The sequence below is a fragment of the Mustela putorius genome, unplaced genomic scaffold, assembly GCF_011764305.1.
Source record: "Mustela putorius furo isolate JIRA1106 unplaced genomic scaffold, ASM1176430v1.1 tig00003972_pilon_pilon_pilon, whole genome shotgun sequence".
In the NCBI taxonomy this organism is placed as follows: Eukaryota; Metazoa; Chordata; class Mammalia; order Carnivora; family Mustelidae; genus Mustela; species Mustela putorius.
Window position 1 is genome coordinate 22631193 of NW_025422115.1, and position 19363 is coordinate 22650555.

The 19363-nt window shown below is 48.4% G+C and overlaps 2 protein-coding genes across 6 annotated transcripts in view; both read left to right on the plus strand.

Annotated features, from left to right (window-relative positions):
• Positions 1–19363, plus strand: part of LOC106003427 (neuroendocrine secretory protein 55) — a 60238-nt gene that overhangs the window by 15749 nt on the left and 25126 nt on the right. The gene's annotated exons all lie outside the window — the stretch shown is intronic.
• GNAS (GNAS complex locus) overlaps positions 1–19363 on the plus strand; it is a 53975-nt gene that overhangs the window by 2699 nt on the left and 31913 nt on the right. The gene's annotated exons all lie outside the window — the stretch shown is intronic.

Consider the following 19363-nt stretch of genomic DNA (forward strand, 5'->3'; position numbering starts at 1 on the left):
GCGGGCAGCGCGAAAAATGCGGAGGAGAAGGTGGTGGGACGTCTCGGGGAGTGTGTTGGGCTGCTGGCGCGGGGGAGAGGGGGCCGCCTCTCGCTGGCCTCCATAACCTTTTTTCTGTATGTCTTTCTCTCTTTTTTCCCTTTGCGCTAAGCGTTTCCTCACTTCTCATTCGTTCGCCAAACCCTCCCGCCTTTACGGTTGAAAAACCAGACACTCAGGTATCTGGGGCGTCGGGGCTACACACATGCGTTCAGTATTCTGCACACACTCAGCTCACCTGGTGGGGGGATGGTGGGAGGAGGGGGGAAAAAAACCCTCTGAATCTGCTACGGGCAGGTCTGGATCCAAACCTACACGGGGCTGGTTCCAAGAGGGTGGGCGTGGCTGTGTTTAAAAAAATATGAAATAATTTTTTTACTAGGGAAGAGCCCGAGGTAAGCCAATCATTTCCTCTTTTACAAAGAGTACAGTAGGAGGGGCTTGGTTTAAAAAGACTGTTATGCGTTGGGAGTGGAATGCTGTCTTGTCTTCGAAATGCAATTAAAATAAAAAAATTTTTAAAAATGTTTCCAGTGTATTTTAAGTATATGGACGAAATGTGGTAAAACTGTTGACCATGACTTGTGAAACATGTCAATGTTTGCATGTGAATCTTTTCAAGCAGCTTTAGCTGGGGCAGAGAGGATCAAAGGTAAGATCCTCTTCAAATGGACTTGGGATACCAAGAAATTAAAATGGTCTTGTGTTCATAACCACCGCTGGTACGTTTGGCGGCCCTCCACCTTCCCTCCTTCTGTCTTCATCTTTCCAACCTTTAGGTGTCCTCTGGCCCCTCTAGGACTCTCTCCCCCCACCCACCCAGCCCCTCCTCCTCTCCATCTCCCTGCCTCTCTGGCCCTTCCCACTCCCCCCACTGCTCCTCCTCCAGCCTGGCCTTGGCTCCCATCTGAGGCTTTGGCTCCTTGTGCCACAGTCCATCAAAGCAGCAATTAACAAGAGTCTAAATGTGTGGCTTGAATGAAAATTTCAAAAGTGAACCTCCACAATCTTAATTTCTTTATTTTACTCTCTAAAACCTTTCAGGGGATTTAAAGATCACAATTTCTAAAGCTGGGCTACATTTTTTCGCTAAATATTTTATAATGTGTGATGCTTTTTAGTAATGACATTATGGACAATAACCTTTGGCTTCTGTGACATGTGTGTCTTTCACAAATCAGTTTAAAACATGGCGCTCGTTTTAGTGACACCCACCCGGGGAAATAATGACGTCATCGTTTTCCTAATCACGTATAGAAGGGAAGCAGTTTTAAATTTGGGATGTCCCAACCCTACTATAGCCAGAGCCTTAGATGACAATGCACTGTTTTCCTGCAGGGAACTGCTTTTGCCATAACAGTCCCATTTCAATATTCTGAGCTTAGTTCTAGAATGCTGACCTCTGATGGGGAAGGGACACAAATACAGATAGGAATACAGACAGGTGACAGTGTCCACTCGCCCCCTAGTTGGCAGTGTCCCTTACTTGCTGGAGTCTCTGTTGTCTCATTTGGGACATGAGGCTTTCCCAGCAGATCTCCACTAGTCTTCTTTGCCGTGTCTCGAGTCCTCTATTCTGGGGAGTGGGTGGTTTTGGAAAGCACCGTCCACTTAAATCAGGACTGGGGACTTAAACCACAGATTATGCCCACCCTACAACAAACTGTCAGTCCATGACTGGGGCCAAGCCTTGAGAATATTAGAAGTTTACCTTGCTCACCCTTGTTTTGTATACAGAGTGCAAAATTAACCTCAATAAAAGGAAATTTGCTGGGGTCATCCTGCAGTTGCCCTGATTCTGCTCTCAGGGAGTCTCAGGGAGTCTCTGGTCAAGAAGACCAAAACCCAGGCATCTGAGACACGAGCCTGAGTTAGGACAGCCAGCATTACCTGCTGCCGTAATGCGGTTTGGGAAAACGGTTCATTTCCAACCAGCCTTCATTTGGCAAAGTGACAAGGAAGGTAGCGGTCTGAGCTACTGATGGGGAGGGGGGAGAAGAAGAATGAGGACTTACAGTTAGGACAAGACCTCTAGCCAACAGTCCGGTTCTGACACAAAACAAGACATCCATATATTTCTACCACTGAAAATGCAGGTCAAATGAACATCCTTTCATATGGTCACCAATTTGTGACATGCATGCTCATCTGTTGCTTTACAGCTGTGTGTGTGTGTGCTGTTTCCATTTTATTGCCCAGTTTAACCACATTATAGGGAAATTTTTTTTTAAGGAGATAGATAGGTAATCAATAACATGACTAAAATTCTAGAAATTGTAAGAGATGAAGCCTTTTTCTTATTTGACTGTTCAAGAATAGACTGTTTCCATGTTTTTGGAAACCCAATTTGGGTATGATTCTCCCCCCCCCTTTTTTTTTTAAGACTTGTGGGGGCAGGCAGATTGGAATTTTTTAGTATCTGCTACATTTTATTAAAACTGTGCAGGCAAATGCTATAGATAATAATGGCCAGCTTGCCATGATACTTTATTTATACAGTGAATTGCAATTAATTGTATGATAATTTATTTATGCCACCAGGTACAATAGTGATGCATTGCATTCCATCATGCAGAAGAGGCGCTTTTTTTTTTTTCCTAATTCTTCTTTAGTACAGCAATTGTTTCCATATTCAGAATGCCTCCACTGAGCTTTGTGGTGCAGTGGGAAAGGCATAGCTTATCAGGCCACCAAATCTTTAGAATTAAGAGAGACTTTTATGATTTTTCCCTCTCTGTTCCCCCAGTAGTATTTTATGCCTCTTGAAGGCCGAAATTCTTCCCTGCCTTTTAAAATCCAATTTCCCATAGATTTCTCTCTCAAAAAAAAAATGTTTTCTATACAAGTAGGTTCATTTTTATAATTTTCCCACATTATGTCTATCATGGGAAATTGGTATTAGGCAAAGAAGAGTGGGGTCCCTGGGCTTTTTGCTCCCCCCCTCCTGACTTGAAAGGGATGGCCTCACTGCCTTCAGGTATAGTAACCAGTAATAGTAATGATCACGCATAATGATACCACATTCTTATTGTAGTTTTAAAAGCCTTTCATCTAAGTCACATTTGTCCTTTGGAACAGCCTTGGGCAATAAAAATGTGGTAGAACCCCATGTCATAGGCAAATAAACCGAGAGATGAGATTAGATGTCAGGGACTTTTGCTCAAAGACTTCGAGGTAAGTGAAGGAATCAAAAGTTTCTAACTCAGATAAGACCGTGCTTAACAAAAAATGTGGCAATGAGCCACAAAGCATTATTTAAGTGTAACGCATGATGGTGAGTGTGCTGCGTGCTCTTCAAATCCCTTGTCAAGTGACAGGCGTCTCGCCGTCTTCTGCTTTCTGAAGGACAGCCAGACCCAGCCGATCTGCGGTTAGAAATGTCCATTGAGCATACCTAACGCGTGAGCCCCCCGTTTCTGACATAACCTGTCATGGCTAGGGGGGTATTTGGTTTCCACATTTGCTTGAACTCATCTGCCAACGCTGTAGTCTTAGTTTGTTTATTGGGTTTTGTTCTTTTTCAACTGCAGGTTTCCTTTAGGGAACCTCTGTGGTTTTCTTCAGTGGGGTCTAAACCTTTCCTTACTCAGTGTTCCACTAAAATAATAATAATAATAATAATAGTAATTGACAATAATACTAAAAAGTGGGCTTCAGTGCCTGGCTCCCTATACTTGCAGTGTTAGAGGAGGAGACGGCTTAAAATCCCGGCCTGGATCTAGTAACCCTATTAAAATCACTCTTGTTTTGATATTCTTCATAATGATTTTTTTTTTTAAAGTATTCCTTACTTTTTGTTGGGGCTTAATTCCTCCTTAGCTTAGCAAGAGTTAGCGCATAGTCTTAGAAATCACCTTTGATTTTATGCAGGAACGTTGGTATTAAGCAAAAAAAAAAAAAAAAAAAAAAGTATATTTTTAAAGAGAAGGTAGTCTGATTGTCTAGATTTGAAATTCCTCATGCTGTCACGCCTCTGCTATTTTCCAGAGTCAGTTTTCCCACCAAATAGAACTCACTGTCACCCCTAGCAAAACTGTGGCACCCCAATGCTTCTACATAAAGTAACATTCAGAAGACACAGAAATAGCCTTTCATTCAGTAGCATTAAAATTGGTTTCCACACTTCTTGATTTCTTGAGCTGGTGGCAAAGGGGTTCTTTCCAAACCTCCATCTTGTGCCTCCTGGGGTTCCTAGTGGAATGTGAAATTAACAAGCCGCTTGTCCATTTCAGAATCAAATTTCTCAGGAAGATTCACAATTTTCAACATAGGAAGGGCTGGGCCAATAGACAGGACAGGGTTGCCGCCCTCCCCCAGGTGAAACCCTCAAGCATTAGTCAGTCTAATAATTAGCCCTCTCCAGCCCTGGTGTCCCCCAACAACAAGGACTCTGAGACTATGCCTCTGCTGACATCCTCCTTGAATTAGACTGGAAAGGGGTTTTATCGCCTCAGGTTCCTGTCCTGGCCTGTGGTCACCCTGGGCGTGAGGCCTTGACCTCTTCAGGGAGGGTGGGGAATCAGCCAGTTGCTGTCTGTCTTGGAGAGTCCTGCTGGAGGATCAGCAAATCCTCAGCAGCCTTTCTAAAAGTGAAAGGGACAGGTGGGAGGCTCCAGATAAAAACTACCATAGGGCCAGGCCAGGAGGCCTCTGAATGAGGGCGAGGAGGGGCATTTCCAGAAGAATCAGAGAAAGAGACTGCGTTTTTCCACAATTCTCTAAAAAGAGGGCCAGAAGTGAAGTTACCCTCTAGAAATCCTCAACCCTGTATCTGGCACAGGCCCGTGTCCAGAATATGGTTACCATTGTTTCTAGAAACTCTCTTAGACTTTTGTCTCCGTGCTCCAAGTAAGAATGTGGGGTTTGTGTTTCTTTGTTTTCTGTATTCCCCATGAGACTGTTAACTTGTAAATTCTCAAAGTACTAGGCACCCGTTCTTTCTCTACGTTTCAGAGTACACTCTTCGTACATACTATATAGATAAGGGTCGGCTCTAACAGGAGACAGAGGACACCGTGCCAAATTTATGTTTGTGCGAAGCCCCTCTCAGGGGAGTGACGTGGCCAAGAGAAGATGAGGAGAGAGACCTTGTTTTTACTTGTCCTAGAAAAGTTCCCCATCCCTCTTTCCTACCCCCACCCCCTCTACCTCCTTCTCTTTTTATTATTTATATCATCCTCCAATCTGTAAACCAACTCTGTACCGTGGTTGAACCCAGGGACCTGAGCGCAAATTGTTCTATGTTTACTATACATGCAAAAAGAAAAAAAAAAAGTTGTTTTTAGTTTCCCTTCCCAACAGCCAGACGGTGAAGCAGTCCAGCCAGTGGGAACTGAAGATGAGCCCTCCAAGAATGAGGTAAGAACAACAAGAAAAAGCAATGTTTGATGTTTAATGATTGTTGATCCTCTCATGGTCAGTTGGGTCTCGGACAGGCAGTGAGCACACGGTGCCCCCTTTCCACGTTAGAATTACCAGAGCCAGTTGTGGCCGGGGCAGGAACTGGGGGCTGGACCACGGGAGGAACGTGAGGGAACGGATCTGTGACAGAGTCACTAAAACGAAGGGCATGTGCTTCTGTTGTACTCACTTAGAGGGAAAACCCCAAGTTGAACTACAGGGTAATTTGTTAAACCTCAGGAGACTTTGGGAGCCTTAGACTTGTGGAGCTCTGCCCACATGCTAACTTGAACATTAGATCTTACTAAATGCTTCTTAATGATTCAGTTTGGGGTGAGGAGAGAGGTGTATAAATTGTTACCTGATCCCAGACTTATGAGTCAGCGTTTCCGACATTGTCACACACATTTGGTGTGTGGGACAGAGTAAGTACCTTAAACTGCCTTTAATGAGCTGATAATGGGAAGAAAGATCTCGTGTACCCACTTCCAAAGGAGCGCTGTGATCCGTCCCCGCTAGACAGCAGCGGCCTCTCCCAGGGAGGCCAGGGGCGCCTAGAGGCACTTGACTGACACAGCTCTCGCCTCTCCCAGTCAACAGACTCTGTCACCTCCCTCCTCGTTCCTAATTATTAAATAGAACAGTTTTTCCTTTCGTCAGACCAATGACTAGTGTGCAGATGACTATGAGGGGATTTTTTTTTTTTTTTAAACAGGGAACCTGCGTTCAGGTAAGTTTGTAGGATTTTTGGAAAGAAGGTCTAACGCTCATCCTGGTTAATGCCCCAAACTGAAGTCAGGTGGCAATGCTAGAGTCCGGGCCGAGAAGGCCTGTTTCTGCAGAATGGGTCCAATTGAAAGTGACAGAGAGTTGATGGTGTCACTTGGGAAGAGTCTGGGCACTTAATTCCCTGGGACCACGTGAGCACATCCCCTTCAGTCTTCTCGTCTGTGGTAATTCCTTAGTGTCCAAAGGACTTAAGCAAACGCCTGTGAGGTCCTTGTTTATAAAAAGTGAAACCTCATTTGTTATCAGTCCCTTGAGTTTTTCTGGCCTTCTTGGGCTTCTCACATCGTGGAAAGTGGCCATCTTAATTCCTGACAGCTTCTGACTCTGTGGGTCCAGTAGGCCTACAAGATGTGTAAGGAACACAGTGAGAACATCAAATCTGTCATTCTGAGGCCCTCCCCCCCATGGTTCCCCACAAGTGTGGATTTGAGGGTGACTGACTGTAGTGGGGCCCAGAGATGGTGAAGGTAAGTTGTTACTTCAGGTCGGCCACTAGATGGTGAGACAGTGTAAGGCAGAAAAAAGGTGTCGGATCTGGGATTAAATCAGAGGGGAAGGGCCCAGGGAGCAGGGGTGGGGAGGGTCCTGCTCCACTTCCACCCCCACGCCAGGACAGAGCCCACAGTCTATAGGCCCTGAAGCTTTAGTCAGACCCGGCCTCTTTTTTTTTTTTTTAAGTGGTGACATCTCCCTGTTGGCTAGGTGGTGGGATTATAGGGGGCCATATCTAACACAAGGGTACTCCATAATAGGTCTACTGATACTTTGTCATATGGGCTCTAAAGGATGTCTAGCAGCATCGCTGACCTCTGCCTACTGGATGCCCATCTCTTTCTCCTCCAACTCCCTCTCTCTCTCTCCCCATCTCTGTCCCTCCAACTCCCTCTCTCTCTCTCCCCATCTCTGTCCCTCCAACTCTCTCTCTCTCTCTCTCACACACACACGCACACGCACGCACCACCACCACCACTAGGTACCTACACAGTGTAACAATCAGAACTGTGTCCCCTGGGGGACAGCATCATCCCTGTTGATGACATACTGCCCTAACACATCAATATCAAATTCTGGGAAAGGTAGAGATCACACATGTCGTAACTCGAGCCCCTTAAAAAGAAAAAAGATACCTTCAGAGAGAAGGTTCCTGACTCCAGTTACTAAGGACCAGTCAGAAATGTTTGCCACTGTGGTGGTGACCCTGCATTCTTGGGTAGAAGTAATTTTTGAAAAATTGTGGAAAAGAAGGTGACCCAGATGACCCTAAATAGAATAGAAAAGGGACTTATCCCAAGGAAGTAAGTAATGAATTGGTCTCAGACTCTGATTAACGAAGTCAGTCTCATAGCTAATCAATGGGCCAAGATAAATCAAGGCTTAAATAGATTTTAACCCTTACATGATCGTCTCTGCCACTTAGAGGTTCTTTTAGGAGCCTTTGTAGCAGGCTGCGGATTCTCCCTCTGTCTGGTGTGTACTAAATTAAGTCATTCTGCTGTGGAGAGAAGGATGCCAGGCTAATCGGGGCTAGGACTCAGGTGGCTGTAAATACAGCTGCACTGGGATGGCTGGGCCCCACTTTGCACATATCCCACAAAACAGTAATGGAGCCTTTAATTGGTAGTGTCTGCGCACACACAAGGATGTAGGCTCTTAGCGGGGTCACCTGAGTCCCAGGGCCACAGGGGCCAACCCAACTGCATGCAAGTGACCCGTAACCTTTAGCAACTGATATTTCAAGGCAGGAAGTGACCTTGTGGGCTGGTGGGCGCCCATGGAAGGAATGCCTCTCAATGACTACCTGAGAAAGGTAAAATAAGATCTTTGGGAAATAAAACATAGTTGTGCCAGTAGAAATCATGATCCAAGGACATTCCCCAATCAAGAGTCTTGTACTTGGTCTTGGGTAAGATTGTCAACGCCCCCTCCTCCATCCTAGGGCAGAGTCTGTAACCAGCATCTCTTGTAATAATCATAACAAGACTAAATCATGATTTCATTTTTAAACCGTGGCCTGACCCGCCCCCCCAGCCCTTACACCTAAACAGCCTCTCCCCCAGTTAATCGTTATAGAAGACGTTATTGCTTCTTTATTTTATTTTAAGCCCAACATATTTATATTTTCGTCCCTATCTGGTCTTCTGCTAGAGCTGTTAGATCTTATACATTCTCCGTATAAGACACATAAGTGAAGTTTTTTTTTTTTTTCTTAAAGCGTTTGGAATTTGTGATCTTTAAGTTAGTCACAATATCGAGAAGGAAAAAAAAATTAAGAGAATAAACTAGTTTCCACCCGCAGCCATCTATATGAATTTAAACACTTTTGCTTTTGCTATTAGGATTACTTTAGGGTGAGGGGTAGAAAGTGATTACTAGTTCAATAAAGTGCACATCGGATATGTAAATTTTTAAAAAATACTATTTTTTAATCTGTTTCGAATTTAGCTGAGGGCAGTGCCCCTAACTAACACATCGTTACTGCGGAATCCTCGAAATTACCCAAGGCATGTTTTTTGAATGTTGATTTTGACATTTTGCCTAAGACCAAGTACAACATCCTTCCAAGGAAATACTTAGAAGACTCCATACAGAACCCAAAAACAGATGCCAGACATGAGGGGGAAAATTTTTTAAAGTTTGGTTGCCAGAAAACTAATAGCTGTTTATAATTAAACATTTGCTTGTGCTTTCATTTCTTCCTTCTTGCTGCTAAAAAGGAAGCATATTAGATCATTTTGTTTCACAAATGGCCAGGGCTGGTTTTAAGATGGACACTTGAAGGAAGGTTCCCCTTTCCAAGTGGGAATCTTTGGAAATTTTCCTGATGGGATCCAGTCATTCTGGAGCACTCTTAGGAAATCGTTCCTAGTGGGGTGGTTTGGCATGGAACGCGCTAATGGTGATGATTCCTTGCTGTCTTCCCACATTGCCCTGATGGGGGAGAGAGTCTGATATGATGGGGGAGGGGTGGGCAGAGGGTCCCCAACTTTCCTGGGGGTTCCTAGGACAGTGGAAAGACAGCACTGGTTTAGGGGTTAGTGGGAGATTCTCATTCCTGGAACATTTGTGGTTTCTAGGGCTCTATTCAAGGATCCCATGAATTTGCCAAGTAATATCCAGAAAAGGCCAAAGTTTGATTCTTAAAAGTGTTGACAAGCCTTCATTTTGTGATGATTCTGCAGGAGTAGTCCTGGGGTCCCGCCATGGTCAAGGGAGAGACTTAAATTTGTTGGGTGGTTCAAGAGAAAGCCCCGCGGTATCTCTTTGTCCAACCTGATGTATGAAGAGGTAATGAATGACCCCAGATGGCAGGGTGGGGCAGGGCTTGAGAAAAGGATTCTGGGTAGAGCGCATCAAAACCCTGGTAGATGTCTTAGCCTGAGACTGAAGTTGACAGGTGACAGGAGAACTCACTTTTATTTTTCTTTCTGACCCTAAAACCATGATTCCCCTGAGGTGAGAGTGGGGGTTTGACTTCAGATGTGAAGGCAGGCTCCAAACTGGGAGTTGAACTTTCATGCTGCAGGAAGACCATCGGGGCTTTCCTGTCCCCGCAGAGGTCCGCACAGCTCAGAAGTGGGGGCAGAAATCAGCCTCCTAGGGAATTTTTATTCCCTTCTGGCTTTCCTTTCCTTTCCCCTCAATTTTGAGATTTTTTTTAAACAATTATATTCTTATTTTAGGGGGACTTTGGCTCAGGAGATAGCTTGTTTTTAAGGAAAGAGGTGGGATTCCCCAACTGTTTGGGGCTGGGAAATGAAGAGTGAAATAAAGCAAGACTGCTCCAGGCTGGCTGGCAGATGGCGCTCGGCTCTTACTGTTGGGAGCCTGCCTCTGCGAAACTCCCTGGCTGCGCCCGAGGCGCCACTGGGCATCCCCCTCCCCTAATCCCCTTTCTCCGGGACACAGGCTCCACCCCCAAGGCCTCCGGGGTAGTTTTAAAGATTTTCAGTTGAACAGTTGGTTTCTGGGGACAAATCCTGTCACTTTTAACTAGTGGCTCTGAAGACCTGAGCCAGGGCAGAAAAACACTATCACAGTGACCTCCAAATTCCTAACCCAGGTACGCGCCATGGTTCTGGGAACCATCTCTGGGACCTTGGACCAATGTCCTGGGTCCCAGTTTCCCTCATCTGAAAAATGAGAGGGATGTCCTCCTCATTTTAAAACTTTAGTTCTCAAAGTTCGGTTAGCACAGGTACGCTGCCCCCCCCCCACCCCCACAAGCAACCTTTAAGGGGTCCTTTTCAAAATGGCGGACTGTAGAGGAAATTTTAGATCTATTTGTTGTCCTTGGGTAAATAATAATTTTTGAATACCCACTTCTGGGAAATGCTTGCAAGAAGGAAAGGTGAGTGGTGCATTTTTCCCACCCCAGTCAAGGGCTAGAAAAGAGGTTCACAAGTGGGCAGAGGTCCCTTTTCTACCAGGGAAACCCAAGGAGCCTTCCTGGAGGAGTTAGCATTTGAGACAATATGGGAAGATACAAGGAGATGAGGGAGTAGAATTTGGGATGGAAGCTCAATGCTTTCTTAGGAGAGAAGGTGCTAGCTGAGGATGAATTCCTATGGTTTTGCCTTGGTTTGGTTTTGTTTTGTTTTTTTTCCCCTACTTACAAGGGCATCCTTGGGTTTGTCAGGGTCTCTGAGATTTCAGGGCTAACTTGAGTTTTTTCCCCTTTCCACCCTTCTCTACTCCTCAGTGCCACAAACCCACAATGCACTGAAGACACTCTTGCTGATGAAGAAAGAGGCTTCTGTGCCTGTGGGTGGGACACCACCCCCCTGCCCCTGCCACCTTTCCCCTCAGGATGTGGGGCAGGCCACCTCTGCCTTCTTTAGGCCAAGTTTCTGTGGAGGGGAAGCTAGTGCTGACAATGTCATGCCCCTTGGTTCTAAAAAGAATAGGCACCCTCTGGCCATTCTTTCCACCCCCTCATAAGTCTTGAGGTCATCCATCTGTGAGCTTCTCATGGGAGGCCCTACTGATCCCTACAATGGGAATTCATTCCTTTCCAGCAGAACTTATCTTCCACACACCATTCCTAGATATGGTCTCCTCTTTTATAGTTGAAGAGTCCAAAGAAATGAATAAAATGTGTTAGTTTCAGGCAAAAGCTTCCCCCACCCTGCTATTAAAATTCTTTTAAGTTAGCAAAGTTTATTCCGACATTCCTGTCTTAAGCCCGTAATCTTCTGGGGCTTCTTGAAAGCTTTTCTTGCTCTTTTTTTCTCCCCACACCTCCCAACTTCCAGCCCTGAACCGTGGCCAAGGCACGTGACCATGGCAGCCCCTGGGGTGTTACTCAGGATTTTGGGGGGGTACTGGGGAACAGGACAGGTGGGCTGCCCCTGTTCAGAACACCTTTTTGGGACCCGTAGAGCTCCTCTCCCACCAGAGGTCAGCAGAGAACTCAAAATGGCTTTACCCGCTCGCAGGAAGTGGGATCACTTAGAATTCTCTAGATGGAATGTGGAAGTGCAAACGGAAAAAAACCCCACCTTTCAGGGATATCTTGGGTTGGGGTCTCATTTTGTCCTGGTTCCCTAGGAGGGTTCGTTCTGACACCATTCCTGCCATTCTGTGCATTAAGGGCCCGGGGGCCTTCTGTCTTTTCATTTGATGGGTTTCTTTGCCTGTGTCCCCAGCCCCCCAACACATACACGTACACCGACACCCCTTTTCCTGACAGGGGACCTCGGACCCTCCCACATGTGACCAAACTCCGCACTCAGGTTGCCCACAGGACTGGGAATCTGAGCCCCATACTTTCCCTTTTCTTCCAGAAGGTTGTTAAAATGACTTTATGGTATGACAGGAAGTCCCCCTACCCCACCCTTATCCTGCCCTGATTTTACATCTCCTTATCTCCTGCTCTTCGGCCAGATGTATGGATGTTTCTAAAGAGGGAATGAACCCCAGCATACAAACTACTCTGTGCTTGTCCCCCACCCCCCAACACACACACGCACGCGCACACGCACACTTCCTTAGAGGTTTTCCCACATCCTCCATCGTGCCTTCCACGTCTGCTTGCTCTGTCCTCCCACTGGGGTAGGAAAAGGGGAAAAGGAATCTGAATCCCGTTCCTTTGTTTTTACTCTGAGCTTTTAAAACGCCCGAGTGCTTGAGAACGACCCCCCCCCCACCCCAAAGTTAAAACCAACTCCCCTTAGCCAGGTCTTTATTGTTGAAAGAGAGACAGAAGGAAAGAAGGCGCAGAAAGCAGTGAAGACGTAAAGACCAAGTGAAAGTCTTAAAAAGAGAAAGAAAAGGCACTTTGGGTAAATTTAACTCTAAGACAGAGTGCCTGCCCTGTGGGAACTTCCAGTCGGCAAGGGAGGAGGAGGGAGGATCGGGTTGCAAGTCAAGGCAGTGGCCACAGGCCCTTGGAGGGCTGCCAGGCTCCGGGGAGCTTCCAGCACAGCTGAGGGCTGGGAGGGGGAGGTATCGTCCTCCACCCGAAGTCGGTGCCAGGAGCCCACTGAGTAGGGCAGGGCCTGGGAACCTGGGAGCGCATGCCAGAGAGCGAGCCCGAGTTCTGACCACTGCCTTCTCTCGCCCACAGTGGGCCCTTTATGCCGCCCCACATTATTCTCCCGGTCCTGCAGTGATTGTTCGATTTCTGGACTCTTTTGAAATCAGTCATTAAGCCCCTTCTAGCACAGCCCGATTTCCCAAGCCGGTTTCCTATGCCTTGCCCCACTCAGTGGGGGCAGTTTTGCTTTAAGAAATCTGGCACACAGTGGATCTTTTCATCCTTCAAAAAAATCCAGTCTTCGTGAGTTCTTTGATTCGATAATTACTCAAAGCAAAACAAAGGCAATCCTAAAGTTAAAAGCAAACACCCTGTACATTACGTATACATCTCAGATGTTGAGGAAACCCTTAGAAGTTTACAGGTTGGTGTCCTCGAGAATTTGGCTCCGGCCAGACCCAATATAGGCATTGTTTTCTTTTTTGTTCTTCCTTCCTCCCTTCCTTCCTTTCTTCTGCCCCCACCACCCCCCTTTTGGAAAAACAAGTTTTATTCTCCTGGGTATGTTCATTAGAGAGGGGAGACATTCTATTCAGCGAGGAAGAATGGGGGGAGGAAGAAGGGGGAGCGGGCTTCTGCGGGAGGAGACACAAGATTGATGACTTTGTGCTGGCGGGTGGAGAGCCGACCATCACACCCAGATGAAAATCTCTCAGGCTCCAACGAGGAACAACACAGCAGAGCAGACCTTCAGCTTCCTGGAGTTAGTGGGGAAAATATTTCGTCAGCTGCCTCTCTGTCCTGAGCTTTTATTCATTAACCCAGTGAAAAGGAGAAAAAAAAAAATCAAAGTCTTGTCCTAATTTGTTGTGGTGAGACCCCGGTTCTCCCAAATTTTTGCCCTTGTTGGTTTGTTTGTTGAAAAAAGCACAGCCCACAGAGTCAGAAGGGGGTTTGCTGGGTTCGGCGCACTTCAGTTTGCTCTCAAGGCTTAGCTTCTCTCCATGAGGAAAAGTCCTCACTCTTCCCAAGTGCCAAGAGTTAGAAATGTGTTACTAATTGATTTGACCTAAATTTGTATTGCTCCGAGACTTAGCAAATGGTCAGTTAGGGGCCGGAGGTGGGGGGCGGGCAACAGTGGCTGTCCCCCTGGCCAAGAGAAGAGACTCACCACAGCTATGTTTATAAAATGGGCCTTCTATGACATTAAGGAATTCTTGAGGGGGACAGGGTGTTGTGGTTGTTCTTCAGAGAAAGGGAAAGGTAGCTGGGAAGTGTTTAATGGGAATTTAGCATAAAATGACACGCCTGGCAGAGGAAAATCACGGTTCCAAATGAAAACAGTTGTCACAAATTAATTTTTCAAATTCTTGACTATTGGCAGATCTGAGGTTTACCTCATATGCAGAGTTATGCCCAACTTGGCAAAGAGCATGGAATATGGCCTGGTTCTTGGTACATATGTACCCATTTTCCCTCACTGATAAGTTTTTTCCTAATTGGGGTGTTAAGTTGAATGTCCAAATAGCTTTGTTTCCTTTTTTGCCTTTTTAGTAGCATCTCTTAGCTTGCGGTAGCCGTCAGTGTGTCTGCCAAGCCTCTCAGAAGGATGAAATCCTTGCCGGGTCGGTGAGTCTGCCTTCACTTGGCCTTTTTCATTCATTTATTCATTCATTGACGTGTTCACTGTCCACGTATCGAGTGCCTAATATGTGCCCTTCCCCATGGGGAAGACAAAGGTATAAGACTGGCGGCTTCCTTTGATGGTCTTACGATCAGAACGAACCCAGGAAGTCTCTGCTGAGGAATGAAATAGGGCAGAGAGAACAGTTCAGAGCAGATGGAAAGGCGGTCAAAAAAACGGACTTCAGAAACCTTTCGACACTTCTCCAAGCTGGTGGGGCAAGCCAAATCAGGGCTTCCGTGAAATCATTGCACCCTAATCGTTAAGTCACAGAGAACCCGCCAGAACGACCTGGGTCAGAGCAAACAATGGCATGTCCATGTTGGACAGGTACAACCACGTGGATTTCCATGTCAGTCTGAGGCCGCAACTTTGTCAGTGGGCCGGGATGGAGCCCCGTTGCAGTGGGGTGACAAGGCTTCCTCTCTGGGACTCCAAGAGCCCTTTCTCCTGTGGTGTAACCCAGGGGCCTGCAGAGGCCTGGCCAGGGCTGGTGTAAACAACTGGTCTGTCTGGAGCCAGGTGGTGCTGCCGGGGATCTAGGACTCAGAACACTGTCAGGGGATGGGCTTAAATTCTTCCACCCAATCTTAGAATCTTTTGTGGAATTCCTGTTCTGAGGGTGGGATGGGGAAGTGCTCGTAGTTTGCTCCCAGAGGTCCTGATGGAGGCAGAGTGCTTTTATCTTAGCTTCTAGGCTGTCCTTTATTTTAGCTGCAGGTCTCCATCTTAGTTTCAAGCCTCCATCTTACCTCCTGAGCTGCCCTCCATCTTAGCTGCATCCTCCATCTTAGGCCCTGAGCTGCCCTCCATCTTAGCTCTAGACCTCCATCTTGGGCCCTGAGCTGCCCTCCATCTTAGCTACATCCTCCATCTTAGGCCCTGAGCTGCCCTCCATCTTAGCTCTAGACCTCCATTTTGGGCCCTGAGCTGCCCTCCATCTTAGCTCTAGACCTCCATTTTGGGCCCTGAGCTGCCCTCCATCTTAGCTCTAGACCTCCATTTTGGGCCCTGAGCTGCCCTCCATCTTAGCTGCAGCCTCCATCTTAGGCCCTGAGCTGCAGCCTCCATCTTAGCCCCTGAGCTCGGGCCTCTTTTCCCTGTTCTCTGATGCAGATAGATTCTGTATGCAAGTAGTACAGTTAGTTCCCAGTCACTGTAGAAAGAAAACACACCTCAAATTCCAGAACTAATTTCCTGCTTTCCCTTAACAAATGCTTTCATCTGTGCGTTACTCTTGGAAGAGCATCTTACCTGTAGGCCTCCTGTAATGCTCAGCACCTACCTGATCTTTTTATAAAAACACAGTTTTTTCATGTGTGTCTACAGATAGAGATTCTTTGCTTTTAGCTATAAGACCAGGGACACGCTTTTGCGTGGAGGACTGAACGGCAGCAACTCGAGATGACAGGGACTGGTCTTTGTTCCAGGAGTAAAGTTCAGATTCACAGAGTTGAGTTTCGGCCCCCGCTGTTTGTAACATTGGACGCTTTGCACCCGAGAGGCAGCCGGAGCCATCAGTGTGACTGAAAATCCGTTGCAGGACTCGAGCCGAAGCTTGCTTGCCCGCTCAGAAAAATCAGTCGCCCAGGTTACTTTGAAAGCATCCCTTGTGACAAGTCGCCAGCTCTGTAAATGTAGGAGTTCACGGGCTGTCGCTTTCCTGCGCTGGCCTGCTGTTGCCCTGTCCAGCCCACCACCTTACCAGGGCACGAGTCAAGTGTGGTCCACCCCCAGAGAAATGATGGGCAGAGATGAAGGCATGAAGGCTACGAGAAGTCAGTGAGCAGGTGCTCCCCCAGCTGGGACTCGAGCCCTGGCTTCAGAGTCCCCTTGAAAGAGATCTGAAACTGGGGTTCCTGTGTTTCGTGTGCTGGGCCCTCTGAGATGAGCCTCCGGCTTATTTGAGAAGCGGAGACTTGACCTCGGGCCCCCTTACCTCCCCGCAGGTGGCTGTGTTCGGGTTCAGTTAATCCCATTAGCTGGCGAAGGCTTACAGGGCTGCCCTTAAGGGAAATTTGCATTTTAATAAAGAGCTCAGGAGGCCGGTGGAAAACAAAAAGGCGGGGAGTCACATTTTTAACGGTCGGAATTCTAACTGGAGGCCTAGGGAAAGGATAGGGGAGGGGGCAACTGGGCAGAGGACTCCCCTCCCCACCCCCTGTCCCAGGCCCCCCCCCATTCTCCCCGCCCCACACCCCCCCTCCAGTGCAGCGAATTCATGGAATCGGCTTTTTTTCCTTGTGACCCTGCAGGACTTGGGGTCCCTCCCTCCCCTCCCCCAGTTCTCCAGGTGCTATCAGGGTGCCTTCCCGGCTTCCGCTTGGCAGTGGGGGGTCGTGGGTGGGCATCTGAGTGGCCAAGTCAGGTCCAGATTGAAGCCTTCAGGTGCCTGACTCATTCCGGCTCGGGTCGATAATAACAAGCCCCATGTTTTCCTCCAGCGTCCTCAGTGATGACACACACAACAGTCAGGAAATGACGGGCTCGAGTGCTATATCGTTGCTTTGCTTTTTTTAAAAAAGAAAAAAAAGCCATGTCGGGGGCGGTGGGGGGGGAGGAGGGAGGAGGTGGGAGGCCAGGCCGGCGAATAACCCGGCGGCCGAGCAGTCTTGCTGCCCGGATGTTACATAAACAGCCCCCAACTGCCCTGCGTCGCAGCCCCGGGAGGACCGGGTGCTTAGTGACACTCAGTGGATTTCACACCTTCGCTTCCAGGTACTTAGAGCTGCATTAACAGCTAATGATTCAATTGAGGGAGGCCTGGATTGCCATTTTGACTCGCTCGGTATTAGCATACCCTCCCAGAAACCCGCAAGCCTGCCAATTAAGCTCCCCAGTGTAACTCAGAAGGGGCCTTTCCAAGATGTGTGATCTTTAGGAAAAGGAAATTAAGCTAATTTTGAAAGCTCCTGACATACGAGTTTCCTTGGAACGCACGCAGTGGAAGGCTAGGATGAATATTATGATTCCTCACATGATGCGTATTTGAACATATGTCAGAGATTCCTGCGGCAGAGCTCGGTGCTGCTCAGGGCGGTGGGCTCCCTCTTTCTTCTTTTTGCTTTCCTTCCCGGTTTTTCCCTCTTTTCTGCCCTTTGTTTTCTTCAAACGTTGACGCGCGCCCCGCCGGCAAGGCTCTTTGCAGAAAGTTCTGCGGTGGCCAAGGGGATTGCGGTGATGTTTGCACAAAACAAGAGGCGACGCCATGGCCAGGACAGGAGCCTGAAACGCTGCAGTGTCCCTGATGGTGGGGGGGGGGGGTGTCCCCCAGTGGCTCAGCCATGCTCGGCAGGGGGACAGGAGGGCATTTTATTATGCGTGTAAGTGCGAGCTTTATTTCAAACACAAACACGCAGGCCGCTGCTGGTATTACATACACAGTCACGCTCGCCCTGGGAGCGTGAACGGCATTCGGATTTTATCTTCCTGGTTCCAGAACCTATTGACTTCCTCCCAACGGCTTCCTCCTGCCCCTCTGCTAAGTCCATGGGGAGCATCAGCCTCCCCATGCGGCTGAATTGTGCACCCTGACAATGACTGGTAATTAGGGGCCGTGTGTGGAGCCGAGCCCGGAGGTGGCTGTCGCCACCAGTCCTGCCCGTGGACACGGCTTCGCCCGCACCTTGCCGCAGAGAGAGGCCGCTGGAAACATTGATTTCCGCACCCACCCCCTGCCCCCAACCCTCTCAAGGTTAGGATTCTGCTTAGAACTCTCTGCTTCCAGCTAAAATTTCCATCCCCAAAGGGCCTGATTTCAGGCAGAGAAAGGACCACTTTAGCAAATGAGAGAAGAGGAACGAGAGGGTCATTTCAACTGCAGCAAAAATCAGCCATGCCATTTTCCCTGACAGCACTTTAATTATGATGAAAGAACAAGATGTTTTTTGGTTTTTACAGAGGAGGCTTGTGGCGGGGGAAGGGAAGGGACCTCTGGAGGAGGCGCGAGCTGCAGCGCGCCCGTCACCAGGGTGATGGATACTCGGGGAGGGGGAGCAAGGCCCCCCGGCCCAGCCGCCCCGCCCCACGGCAGCCCGGGGTCCCGGCCCCAGCTCCGTCTGGCGTGCCTCACTGTTAGTCGCCAGGGGTGCGGTGTGACTCGGAAGGGCCCACAGGACAGAAGTCAGCAAGCTGCTGGGTGTCGGCCTCTCCCTTCCCTGGTGTGGGGGTGAGCGGGGACTTTAACCCCGAGGAGGAGGCCAGCCTGCGTTCTGCTCCACCGGCTTTGAAAGCGGCGGCGGGGTTTCGAGTGATCACACAGCCCGTTGTTGAAAATTATGTTTTTTTCCTTAAACTCAGGTGCCTGAGCCAGATGGACGTCCAGGGGCCTCGGAGCTGCAGGGAGAGCAGGGCACGGAGGTTCTGATGGGCAGAGGCCATGTTTTAGAAGAGGAAGAAGGTTAGAGAGGCAGATGTTGGTAGACCTCATTCAGCTAGGGCAAGCATCAGGGAAAAGCATCCCCTTGTCCCCCTGCAACCCTCCCGGGCTTGTCTGCGGTCGGTCACTGCCCTGACCTTAGGCATCGGGCCCCCGGGGAGCCTGGGGGGGGTGTTTGTACCACCCCTGACGGGGGCCTGGGACCCCCGTCTGGCAGCATTTAGAGAGAAATGTAGAAGTGGCTACTAGACTCTCTCCCAGCTGAAGAGAGCCTAGCTGCCGTGAATGGGAACGTAAGCCGGAGAGGGCAGGAAGCGTCCAGGTTAGCTTGGGGTCCGCAGTGATGCAGGGAGCCGAGGGGGAGACCCCAGACCTGGGAGGGGGCGTGATTCGCTACTCCCTTTCACCTCCCTGCTCTGTTTTAGGGCTCTTTCATGCCATGCAACGTACAGTGCCGGCTGTTTCCAAAGCCTCCAGCACGGAATTACACAGAGCAGGAGACATGATTTGAACCTGCTCATCTCGGCTGCTTTTGTGTAACTGAATTACACAATGTCTCTGTTAAAAGTGATGTCGCCGCCGCTGCCGAGCGCCCCGC